Genomic DNA, 14,276 nt, shown 5'->3' with positions numbered 1-14,276 from the left:
GCCAAAGACTTACATAAATAGCCTTAGCAGTAGTCTGTTGTTGACAAAATGAAAATCTAAAAAACAGTCATCAATCAAATCTAGAAAAGTTAGTGTTTCCTGATTTCTCATTTTTACCACTTATATAAATTAAAGAGTGGTCAGAAATAAGTTTCAACAGTATGCCAGTGTTTTTCCTGCTAACTTCTGCTTTAATAGCCAATGCTCAGCTAGTCTCTGTATGGGATCAAAGCACATACTTCAGCTGGTACATTGCACTGCTCATTAGTTGCTGAAAAGTAGGATACAAAAATAAAACTTTTGGAAGCAGACTTAAATAGACTTGCGAATTGATTACAGAATACTCTGCCAAAAAGTGGTTTTATTTTTATGGTAAAGGAAAGGAGGTTCATCAGTGAAACTGTTCCAAAGACCAGACCTTCGAAAAACCTGCATTTTTTTAATCAGTGAAAAATATTGAATAGCTACATAACAGATTCTACTAAAAATAAGTTAAATATCACTTCTGTATATCAACCTGCTCAGACACACTGTACTCCAAACTATCTGCTTCATAGTTTAATGTCTTTGACCAATCTTGAGACAACATTTGCTCTATACGTCACTGCTTAACTATCTGCCTAGCAGAATGTAGTCTACATAGGTATTTGCTCACAGGCAATCAGAAACTACAGACATGAGAAACCTACAGATATCTTCTTATCCTTGTGCTTCTCAGAAATCCCTGATAAAGCCAGGACTGTTTTACAGCAGAAGGCCCAAGCTCTCCTTCAAGGAGGCCTTTTTCTATAGAGTTACTTATTTTCCGTCTAACTGTTTCTTATACTACGGAGATTCAGACACTTTTTTTGCCATCTCTTAATGCAAAACACTTGGTCACAACTTGTGGATAGTTCAGAGAAATCATCCTCTATCTCTAGACACAATTCTGCTGCCCAAACCTCTACTGTAAAGACCAGAAATGTGACTAGTCAAACTTTGAATTGTTACTCAGAACACAGACATCAAATAGAGAAAGTAAAGATGGTTCAGGTGTTTGTAAAGATGAAGATGACAGCATTTTGAAGATGCTAGACACAGACTACTTATGAGAGTCCTTGCAAAGAAAGGAATTTGCAAACCTGAAGACACAAAAGTTTTACCATAATTCCAAATATGTCTTGTTGATCATTGGCCTATAGTTTTCTAAAGGACATATCTATCTATCACTGTGTTGGGTTATGCATATATGTATATATGAAAACTAGTCTTATAAAAATGATAGAACAAGCATAATAGAAAGAAATTGCTGTACATTAGATGCTGTACAATCATCTAATAGAAGCAGCAGAGATGTCCATTAATTACCTTTTTTGAATTTTGCCTTAAGTCTATCGCACATCCAGTTTTGAGTATCCCCCAAGCAGGGAAATTTACAGCATGACATTCCTAGGAAATATTATTTTTAAAAGTGGTTTTGCCAACTAAAAGTATGTAAAGAGTATCAAGGCCTTCACTAGTATAAATTACCATGCTGAAAGGAAGGATTTCACAAAATCTAACTGTGGCTAATTTCAGTGTTAAGATTTTAGGCGCGGGAAGGAAATTGAATCATCAAGTAACTAGGAAAAAGGATATGGGCTGGAATCTAACATTAATGATTACATTTCAACAGTAGTCTCAAGAGAAGCTTGTGTCTTTGAAAGAGAGCAAAATTACTAAGATAAAAATTTCTATCTGCAAACTTGCATAACAAGAGATAGAAATTATTTGTGCTGAAATTTTCTGAAGTGGAAAGGAATACAGAAACTATTACATTGATTTTATCTATATGAACTGCAGTATGGCTTCTAGTGAGATTTGGAGAAAATAAAACTTACCAGAGCTTGTGTGTTTTATAAAACATGTTGAAAAACAAAACAAAACAAAAAAAACCTAAAGACAAGATCTTTAGCCTTATTGTCATGCCTATGCTAGGAAACAGACAAGAGATTTCCCAAGCTAGTAGACTTTCAGTTGTATATTCACACAGGTTCAGATAAAGGCTGAAATGCATATGTAGTTATATGCATATAGTGAATTCAGGAAGCCTTTTTCTTCGTGTGAGCTGATCCTGCACTCTCGCCAGACCCATGTGAGAAGTGCAGTAACTCAGAGCTCTCAAACTGTATGGCTTGTGGAAAAAATGATGTTCAGCTCTAGTGAAGGTATCTGTAATGGGCCCAACACTTTTTAGTAACATGAAGCACATACTGGCCTTTTGGCCTGGGAATTTTGTGAGACGCTGCATGCTCCCTTCCTTGCTAATCAAGGAATACCAAGGTTGGCAGACTGAGACAAAACTTCAAATAAGTATTCCCAAAAAGTCACATGCAACCTATTTCAAAATTAAGAGAAGGATATATCTAAAAGCCATCAGGAAAAGCTTGCATCTGCTGCTTACTCTCAGTATATGTTTGAAGAAATCAAACTAATTACTGAGACAGGACTCACAGATATGACTTTTTAAAGAAAGAAAAAAAAAAGTCTTCAAGAAAAGAATAGTCTTTTGCTTTTTTTATTCCCTTCCATTTCCTTTCTACTGTGATATCATCAAGCCGACCGCTCCCTCTACCTATATGACGTAAAGGTCTATATGTGTGAGAATCTGCTTCAGATTATACGTCCAAGTTAAAAAGAATTACTAGACTTTTTCTATGAGTGGAAATTTAGATTTATCTGGCAAAAATAAAAAGTAATGATATTAAAAAAGAGAGAAACAGAATAAATCCAAAAATGATCACTAACTCAGAAGTTTCTATTTTCAGTATTTCATATTTTGATGAAACCAAAACAGAATGCAAGCAGTGTCAGTCACACATAATCTGAAAGAACAGAACAATGAGAATGAGAATAATAGTGGATAGATACCAAATTACACAGAATGGAAACCTGAAAAAAATCCACAGACTAGATACACAACAGATTTTTTTATTCAGTTTCGAGAACCGATTCCACTAGCACCTATTACTGCAGTAGCAGAGGAATATTAGATCCAGACAGAATTCTATACATTTTATTTCCTCTAACTCTGAATTTGGCTTATATAGTGCTAAATTTTGTTTTGGTGTGGGAAACACACCAAAAGTGTCTGGAAAACATAATACTGTCTGGAAACATGATACTCCTTGAGCTAATGAGTATTTTGCAGCATAAAAGGATCTGATGAAACAATGTTGAAACTTTAATCAAAACTTGTTCTGTTTTCTACCGTATCATAGTGGTCTAAGATCATGTTGGCCCCTCTGCTAAATGTCCCTGTTTCATAGGATTCGTTTCGACGACACCAACATTCAAGGGAGATACTTTTCTGACAGGATTCCTTCAAAAAATTCCACTAACCTAATCCATGTTTGAAGTTCTAGGTGATGTCTACTATTTCAATATTTGCTACATTATTGTTATGCTAATGACTAAGACTATATTCAATCACTTCACTGTTTGACAAACATCATTTTAGATTGAATGTTACTTTTTTGATAAGGTGTCATAATATATGCACACAGTGTCTCTATTACCAATGTTACTGCAGCACAAGTTATGTGGTTGTGCCCTTCTCATTTCAAATTCTTGCTTGATATTACTGGCAAGCATCAATATTGCTGCAAAGGTAGATTAGCATGCAGTGATGCAATACACATGCTGGAAAACTGAAATTTCCCTTATGCTACTAAATTATGTATTTCTCTGTGCATGTAAAAATACATACAGTCATGGTAGTCCAAAACTTCTAGGAGTTTTGCTCACACAAGAAGATATTGGTATGGGCTTACCTGTGAATCAGTATGCAAATACATACAACTGCAATGAGAGAAGGCCCCGGAAGGCCTGAAGAAGCACATTTATCTTTGCTGAATTAAAAGTCAAAGTGACTGACAGATCCACTGTCCCGACTCTAATGGAAGCAGAGTGCCTGCTTTTCCCCCTGGCAAAGCAGAACACTATCTGAGTACAAGTATTAGACTGAACACAACAGTTATTGATTCTGATATCATTTTTCTTGATCACATTTTCTTGTGGAGCAACAACCTATGTTCTCAAGGAACACACACCTGGGCAATTGCTTCTAATGAAGGTGATACCAAGTGAAAGTGTTAATGCTACTTACCAGGAAGACTGGATCCTCTACTGATGGCTATTCCAGAGACCACAGAAGAATGTTCCAAAGATAACTTTTCTTAAAACCACTTCTCCATTTACAACCATGGAGAAATGGGAACAGTCAAATCAGTGTGGCCAGTGAAAGTGGCATTCCCTTAGCTGCATGTTAGCAGTGCTGGTCAGCTGCTTGTGATGAACTCCAGCCAGGAAAGCCCTGACTGAGGAAGATCTCACACTACTGCTTCCATGAAATGCAGTAATCTGTACTGTCTTCTATGTCTGAGCTAGGTTGCTCCAAACAAGAAGTTACCACTAGTACTTCATGGCACTGACCTTTTCAACTATAGCCTCTGTCTGTTTGAGGCATAGTCACCTTCTACAGCTGTTCTAGGAGCTACTTATGTTGGCAGGTGAGGTTTTCCTCTCCTCTAACTCACTGGCCCCAATAGGAGGTAGAGCTAGTGTGCTCTTTCTATATCTAGCTGCCTATATCTATATTCTTTCTATATCTAGCTCAGAAGTTTTAGTAACATATAGACACATACAAACTACACGTACAGACTTAGATGCAAGATTAGAGGTAGGGGGCCAACAGATGCATGGCTTTGCTACAGCTTCCTTCTCTTTGCAGTCCATGCAATATAAAACTCAACCTCGTTTCCCTCCCTCCTCCAGTATTACTGTGACTTCAGCAGCCAAAATGAAAAGAGAACTTCTACAGTTTTATTTAATTTGAGAGATGGAGGGAGAAATCCTGAACCTAGAAACACGTAAATTGATTGCCCTAAACTGCAACATGACAACTGCAGACCAAAGGACAAAGCAAAAATTTAATAATACCCACCTTCCCTTTTAAGTGCTTTTTTCCCCCCCGCCATTTAATCCCTTCTTTTCATAATCTCAGAATATTATTTTCACAGTTTCAGACAAAAAACAAAAGACCATTTTTAGGAATAAAAAAATATTTTGATGTGGAGGGCTGCTAACATGGATCCTGGCTTTTTAGAACCTGGTTAAATGCTCAGAACAAGCCATTTGGAGATACTGCTTGATACTGAATCTCATGGTTCTAGATTGAACAGCGTACAGTAAGCACAAAAACTCTTGCCATGACTCCAGTCATGAATCGTCAAACCACAGGGGGCTGAAGCAGTAGTTTAAGATGCAGGCTTAAGTGAAGGCAGCCCCCCACTATCAAAAACAGATTAAGCACGTGACAGATGCTTTGTGATAGGTTTGGAATAGTACATATTGACCCATTTTTTAAAATAATTTTGATTATATATCCATGCTGGTTTAGCTTAATTGGAAAATACAGGCAAAACCTGTAGATATATGGGAGAAAAGAAGTTAACCCCTGATAAACACCTCAGGATAGTTAGTGATTAAAAAATGAGTGGTCAGCTGGGAAGATCCTATTTCTCAGCTCCAACCAAGGTGCAAAAATTTTTCCAATGTTGAAGTCTAAGACCAAGGAGGGCCAAGAGGCTAGATGCTAAGAAGCCAAATAGATTGTCATAAAAGTACAACTAGAGAAAGCTGAGGGGAATTTGTACTACCCTATCACCATGACATTGTGAAAAATATATTCTGGTAAGATAAAATACAAAGCCATTTTTCTCATGTTACTTTACTCCTTATTGCTCATATTACTTGGTACCTTTGCATGCTCAGGATAAATTACAGATGCCAGAAAAGGAGCTTGATGATTTCACAAGGTTCCACAGCTCTTGGCTCTCAGTATGGATATGGCAACACGCAGCCCGGCACCAGGTAAGGACATAACGTCTGGCACGAAGAGGCTCAGTTCAGACATACCAGATGTAGCTAGCTCTAGTTGTTATAAATAGCAGCTTAAAGTTTCATGAATAATCTACGCCCTGCATGTAGAAACTTTGATGATTTTAAGCTGTAGGAATGCATTCAGTGTGGCTGTTGATCTGGTGTACAAGAATTACCTATAAATCATCTGGGAAGACCTGTGTGGGGAATCCATGTCTCTGGGGTCACATTCACTCCTTCATTCACTCAACAACAATCCATTTCCCGGGAACCACCTCCATAGCCAGGATATCATTATATTTGAAGGACTATGCAGAGGGGAGGAAAAGTGTTATTGTTTCCTGCAGCACTCAGATCACAACTGGACAACGCTTTTGTCTGAAATATCAGGTGAAAAACATTTTGCTCTGTGATAAAGAAATATCTTTGAATTTAGGTTGATTTCAAAGTGTTTGTTCTTAGAAACAGCTGTAGCTGGCGGGGGCGGGCATGACAAACAAACCTGAAAAAGTCAAAATATCCTACTTTGACATTTTTGATAGTGATATATTTTGCTTTTTAAGCACAAAGCAAATTTTCCATTTGAAATGACTTTCAAAATGTATTTAAAAAATATTCAGAAAGCTCAAATTCAAAACAACACTCTTTCAGACCAATCAAGACACTTCTTCACCACAAGTGCTTCATTTTAGATCTTAATTCAGTGAATTTTTGTTTAAATATTCATTGGCTCAATCCAAAAAATCACTTCTCTATTTTCCCGTAGCTGTCAGCAAATCAAAAATCCCTTCTATACATTCAGCTGTAATCCTGGAACTGATTTAAAAGAATATTTAACATGTCCTTAATTCTGGAACTCAGTTATGTACATGCTCAGGTTCTCCACTGAATAACTATGAATTCCAGCTTTACTGAACTGCCAAGCTGAAGTAAGACATTCCCAGTGCTTCTTTTTCCTTCTTCAGATTTTAAGAGTAGGATTTTTTTCCCCCTCGTTGCTCAATGAAAAAAAGAAAAAAGAAAGTGCATTTAGAAATTGTAATCTTACACTGCAAAGATGCTGTTCCTGACCTCTTCATCAGGGAAAAAAAGAAGCAAAACCTTCAAAAGTTCCTTATTTGGTAACAGATAATATGAGTTTTCTTATACGTTTGATGGATTCTTCCTCTCCCTTCTTCCCTAAATAGACATATTCTATTGAATATGTCAGAAATAAGGACTGATTAAAAACCACCACGAAAATGCAGAAGGAACCAACCAGGTCACCATTGTTTCCTCCTTACCCCTCAGCCTTACTGTACACAAATAAGACACAAAGTTCAAATTAAAGCCTGGCTCCTCATTTTTCTGTAGTTTACATAAGAATAATAATAATAATAAAAAGAAAGAATAACACCATGCACATTTCATTGGAAAAAAAAACCCCACACGATTCAAACTTTTCTCCAAATTTATTTTATGCATATACATACATTTCACACAGCAGGGGGGAAAAAAGCATGTAGAACAAGCCATACACGGTTAACAAACTCTCAGTACCCTTCTTTGTTCAGCTCCCACAATCTTCTGCAGCTGGTGGGTGGAAGTCTTTTGAACTTCGCAAAAGCAGCAAAGATAAAAGTGCAGATCAATGCATTTACCCGCATACTTTCCTGGGCTGCAGGTGGAACAGCTCTCAACATGAAGAGGAGCAACGTGCCATATCCAAGGACGTGCTGGTGAGCCTCTGGCCTTCTCTCTTTATCTTCTGTTTATTTATAGTCCTTATGGGGACACTTGTAGTCAGAGTACACAAGCACCTGAGACATCCGTTAGTCTACATTTACCACCAGCAAGAGAAGTGCCACGAGCTTTGCTCTCCACATGAAAATGTGTGAGGAATTGGAGTGATGGGGAGGATTTGGAAGATTTCAACTTCCATTTCATGCAAGGCGGGGTGGCATCCTGCAAGGGGGCTTCTTTCTCTTCCGTATACCCTCCTTGTCAGCACCGTTTCCAAACACCATGGAAACTTTCACATGACTTGTCTTTATAACAGCCTCATTTAAGGTTAGACTTTGTCTGCAGAGGAAGCACATGCTGGACTCCGGAAAGCACCATATCTGAGGGTATTTTCTCGGGGAGCTTGAAACAAAATCAGAGAAATGCTGCAGAGATTAGCCATTAGTAATAGTTAACAACCGTAAAGGTAGCATAAACCATAAAAAGCTATCTGAGTTGCTTGAGAAAAAGGGCCCATTCAAACAAAACAAAAAAAAAAAGCAATTCAAAGGGCAGTATCTTCAAATAGTGAAAAAGAAATGGTCTGAGTAGGAAATATTCCCAAGCTATCACATAGTCAAAAAGCAAATGGCTGTTGCTAAGACTGCAGTGTAGAATCTTTCCAATATTTTTGATAGTTAAAAGGGAAAAAACAGCTTGCAGGAGGAAAGATAGGTGAGAGAAGGGACAGGAAAAGCGAATGAGGCTGCCAAGAATTTGGAAACAGGAAGGGCTATTTGAAGAAAACAATAAGGGAGAGAAACTACTATCCAGGGATGTATAATGGAGATTGAACACATATTTGCTGCTATTTGTAGACTTATTCCAACACGGAGCAATAAAATAAACACTTATCCATGTTATTAAATCAGCTTCATTATGCATCCAAGCAATTCTGCTCCAGCTTGGCCACAGAAGTGCGTACATAATTTCTATCAGGCCTTTTACCTAGTGCAGAATTGAGGGGGAAAACTGTCTGGGAACTACAAATGGAACAGATGAAATCTCCAAATCCTGCTCTGTTCCTGCAATACATAAGCCAGAGTAACCCTCTCCGAGTGGGAGATTCAGGCTGAGCTCATTGCTCCCTGCTCCCTGCCACGGATCATGTCCTTCAAAGGGTTCAGAGGTACTTTAGAGAGCAACTAAGGGGAAAAAGTCAGGCAATTTTGCACTTGCAGAAAGCTTCTTCCCACTGCATCACAAGGCTGTACTTTTTGTTTCCTTCTGTCGGGAGCAGAATGGAGGTTTGGCCCTGCACCGCTCCCAGTGGAAACGCTGTTCTGCCAAGCTGCCTCTGAGTCATTATTGTGACACTCAGTACTAAAGCTCAAGAAGTTTTAAAACCCTGTTATTTCACTTGTACTTTCAATTTTTAAATAACCCCACTAATTCAGAAAAGTTCATAATTATTTACCACATCAGCCTTCTGACTCTACCGAATGCTGTTCCAAAGTATTGCAACCCTCCTTTTAAAAGTGGATTTAAGCCATTACAGTCTATCACATAAATCCTTCTTAGTTTGCGGATTATTGACTTGATAGGCCCAAACAGCTCCATCTGTCCATTAAAATGGACATGAACATAGTGAGTGTTTAGTGCTTCCAATCCTATTATTTCTAAAGTGCTTTCTTTCTTTGTGTGTCTGTGTGTAGTGTCAGTATTCAGGGACAATTTATTGTGGAGTTCTTGTCTAAACTCTTTTAATTATAGGGCTTTCCAGGGCAAACTGCCCACATGCTGCAGAGTAAACTAAGCGTGCTGCTACTTGCCTTTGGAAATGAAGCTGCTGATTTACAGCCAACCCTTAGGAATGATATAAAAGTTGATAGACTGGTGAAACATTTGAAAATGAGAAAGGACTCCCTTGTGAAACGTTCATATGAATCCAGGTTTAGTTAATGAAGCTTTTATAGCTACAGAGAAAGTTACTTTCAGGTATCTGCTCCAAGTGGTTCTAATGAAAGAGCTAAAGTGATGCTCTAAGGGACGTTTGTTGAAGAGAAAAGAGCAATAAAATGATTTATTACCTGTTGGTATATATACACATACGTTAAGGTAAGAATATACAGAGAAACACAAGCATCCTTCACAATAACAACTAGCTGTTGGTAAAATCTTTTATAAAGGCCAAGCTAAATGTGTTGACTTGTTTAGTCAAATAATATTGATGTGCTATAAAAGAGGCAGCTGTGTACATACACCTTTTGCCATGTGCAGCAGATATTTGGTATGTGTTATTGTTAGAATGTATATTAAAAGGGCTGGAGAACAAATAAAAGAACAGAGATTTGCTAAATTTGACTCTTATCTCAGCCTGACAGTTTTCTTTGCTGTAGTTCGGTTCTCTTCACAGGGCATGAACCACTCCTACTGCCATCAGTGGAACAAGTCTTGGAGAACTGTGACAGTATGTACATTCCCAGTATGCACAAGGCTTTCCCTCAAACATAACAGGTATTAATGGAAAAGAAAAATGTCAATGAGTCAATCCTGAATAATATTAAAAGAAAATACAGACTAAAATTAGATATCTTGCAGATGACCTATCTTTTGTATATGTAAGATAGACAAGATGACAGCTTTTGTAATTGTAAGGTAGAAATGTATTGATTTTGACACTGAGAAGACAGTGGTTTGTAACCTGCTTATACTCTTTTCAGTGTATATGGAATGTATTTATGTCCAGAGCATAAATATCATATATTTACACACAGTAATTTTTTTTAGGGATGAGAATGGGTAAACTTGGGAAACTGGGAGGATAATTTTGTCAGGCTGCATCAGGAGGATGCTGCCAGCAGGTCAAGGGAGGGGATCCTGCCCCTCTACTCAGCTCTGGTGAGGCTGCACCTGGAGCACTGGGTGCAGTTCTGGGCTCCCCAGTACAAGAAGGACGTGGAGCTCCTAGAGAGGGTCCAGCAGAGAGCGACAAGGATGATTAAGGGACTGGAACATCTCTCGTATGTGGAGAGACTGAGTGAGTTGGGCCTGTTTAGCCTGGAGAAGAAGACTGAGAGGGGATCTGATCAATATGTATAAGTACATGAAAGGAGAATGTAGGGAGGAAGGGGCCAAGCTCTTCTCAGTGGTGACCAGTGACAGGACAAGGGGAAATGGGTGTAGGTTGCAACACAGGAAGTTCCGTCTCCATGTGAGGAAGAATTTCTTTACTGTGAGGGTGACAGAGCCCTGGAACAGGCTGCCCAGGGAGGTTGTGGAGTCTCCTTCTCTGGAGGTCTTCCAAACCCGCCTGGATGCCACCTGTGCCCCGTGCTCTGGGTGTCCCTGCTTGAGCAGGAAGGTTGGACTAGATGATCTCTAGAGGTCCCTTCCAACCTGTGATTCTGTGATTAAAAAAATAAATAAATAATAATAAAAAATGCATCTCAAAGCCAATATAATATGGAGCTAATGCAAAGTCATGACTGAAACTGTTCAAAATGTAAGATAATATATTTAATAAAACTTCCTGTATGAAAAAGCATTAACGTAAGTATGCTTATATGCAGAACTATACAAATCTTGTTCCAGTTATTGCTTGTTATGTTTATATAAGTAATTTCATGGATCTGCTTAAGTCATGTTCATCTTCTAGACAAATTAAGTGTGCAGTTTTTGAACCATTTACTTCTGTAGAATTTAGACAATGCCAGTGACAAATTTTTGTTCTGAAGTGTAAAGCTTGCATGAAAGAAGGCCACTTACAGTAAAAACATATATTGTCTGCTAGGTGCTCACATCTTGTTTTGACATACAGAAATGTGGTGACTTCTGAAGACCATCCATCTACTAGCCTGTAGGGGTTGTGGCATCCTCCCTGAATGAAGGTATTTCAAATTTTGAAGTGTTACACAAAGGTAAAAAGTTTGGAGTGTCTGGGAAACTTCCATTCCACTTTTGGCATCGAATTGATTTTCTACAGGTATGTTTGGGATGAGCACAAGTAATTCCATTTCGTTGCATACTCAGCCTAATGGAAAGACATCTAAGTGACATACAACCTTGTACATGACATATATATCTCAGCTTTGAGACTACATTTGGGATTAGAATTTCAAATGAATATTGGTTTGTATATTACATAATAGTAATTAGCATTTTTGTCCCTCAAATGTGGCGGCTTAGGAGCTTAAGAGCATTTAGGAAATGAATGTATATTTAAGTATTCTATTTATAGATAGTATATGTTGTACTTACAATCAGATCTATCTATCTATATATACACACACAATACCTTTAAAACTCCATATAACTATTTCTGTCCACATTCACTTCATTTACCAATAGATTTAACCCTCATGTACTTTATAGAAATCGGTTAAATTTGTGTCAGAATTATGTTTATCCCAATTTAGTTTCACTCAGTTGCTGAGATATAATTACCCAAAGCTCTTCTGCAAGCAAGGAGAAGCTGGCTCTCTGTGCATGAGCACTGCATGGAAACCAGGCTGTCTAAAAGAAGCTCAGCTCCATCATCCCAAAAGAACCAGGAATCACCAGGGAATGGCTCATTTAATTACACTGGATAATGTACTCCTCCAACGTTTCAGCAGCCAGGAGGCAGGATAAAGTTTTGGTGCATCACTGGAAGCAATTTACTTTATGAAGTGTACTGAAAACATGGCTTATATTCCAGTTGGAAACTGAATTGGTTTCTCCGAGTTCGTCTTAACAATAATGAAATTCATCCAGTTAACAGTCAACTAAAAAGTTGAACTTATGAACTGGCCACCAGCAAATATGGATTTTGCATAAGTAGGATTTGCTCTTTTAATAGCTAAGACACTGTTTTAGCAGTGGCTTTAACACTGGCTTAAAAATCTGGTTCATTGAATTACAGAGGCTGAGTGAACACGGTCATTGCTGTAACGAGGTAGTCCACATTATGCTGCAGGCCTGTGCACTGACCTTTCTCTGTGGAGGGCCACTTCTGCTAGTTGGCTTTACAGGCTTATAGAACCAAGGAACATATTTTATGTGTTTATATGCTTTTAGACTTATTTTTCATGAGGCTAAAGAGTGAGGAGCAAGACATTTCATCACAGGAAGATTTGGTCCTTACACAGATTTGCATTTCTTCATCTGGTAAAAGATAAGAAATAAATAGCTATATGTAAGCCTTCCATCATGAAACAAAGCATAAAACTATAAACATATAGGAGATTATCTTGTTAAGAAGCTGATGGTTATACAGTTATAGCAATCCACTAATTAGGAACATCACAAGTCTCACACTTCTCATTAACACATGGGACTCTTTTTGCCTGTATTTTAGTTATTTAATTTAAATTGGAAAGAACAATAAATTTTCCTTTAATTCTAAAACAGAAACACAAAGAGGAGATGCCTGTTTTTTTTTTTTTTTTTTTTTTTTTTTTTTTTTTTTTTTTTTTTTTTTTTTTTTTTTTTTTTTTTTTTTTGTCCTATTTGGCTGCCAGCACAGATTAAGACAAATTTTGGGGTGGTTCTAAGCTGCAGCCTGGTTCAGAGTCCTCTGTGCACCCCTGCAAAGGTGCTGAAACTCAGTGTCTTTCCAGCTCACCCCAGATTTCAAAGCCACATTCTGGTGCAGTCTGTGCTTGAAGATGCTGTGCGGAATGCAGTGGATAACACTACATGCTCACAATTTGTAGCAGGAGCATTTCAGCTGACCTTGTACATTCCTTGTGCCCTTGAGATACAATAACAACTCTGTAGAAGCCAAGTTAGGCTCTTTCTCTCTCAATAACTCCGTTTTTAAAATTATATTAAAAAGAAAAGACTATAAAAGTTGACCAAACATGACTAAACAGAGCTTGCTTTTTCAGTAGCAAAGGCCAGCACATTGCTCTGAAATCACAGTGACTAGCAAGTATGTGACAAACTGACACGAACACAATGTCTCCAGCTGCTGAAAAGAAAGGATACAGAAGAGCACCGCTCATGTGATAAATATCTAGACTGGTCCCAACTGGTCCCAAAGGAGGAATAAGGCCTAGCTTATAAGGACGTTATTGTGTTGCCCTCTGCTCTATCAAGAAACCTGGGTGTCTGTGAGCTTTCTGCAAATAAAACGCACTGTGTACACAAAGGATCCTTCTCCTTTTAGCTCAGCAGCAGCTGTAAATGCACAGAGTGATCAAGCGCTTGTCCACATTTTAGGCATCAGAAAAACCTCTGTGGCAGAACTGTCATAAAGCTTTACATTTATATAGTGCCTATAAAACTGTGTGTCAGAAGAGGCCTCTGCGTAGTTCCCTAATAAAAATAATGAGTGAATAATCATCAGCAATATACATGCAAATTGACGCGCCAACGCATGGAGCTAGAAGAGAAACTTTATCAATCAAGGGCACTAGAGCTATTGTCAACAGTCCCCAGAGACCGAGCCCTCTAAGAGGGCATGAAATCAATCTGGCAGCCTTTGAAATATGTTGTCCAGTTCCCTACATCTGTACAAATATTCAGCATCTCACCCAGGAGGCACGAAGGAATGCAGATTAAAAATTCCGCTTCAGGACTGAAATAGTCACTCCTCAACGAGAAGCCAGATAGATGCTGATCATTATTTTATCTGTCTGAACAACATGTATAAGCAAATTGCACGTAATTATGGCAAAACACCACAAAGA

Source organism: Nothoprocta perdicaria, unplaced genomic scaffold, assembly GCF_003342845.1.
Source record: "Nothoprocta perdicaria isolate Ctin4 unplaced genomic scaffold, notPer1 scaffold_47, whole genome shotgun sequence".
Lineage (NCBI taxonomy): Eukaryota > Metazoa > Chordata > Aves > Tinamiformes > Tinamidae > Nothoprocta > Nothoprocta perdicaria.
Note: the sequence above shows the minus strand (reverse complement) of the source record.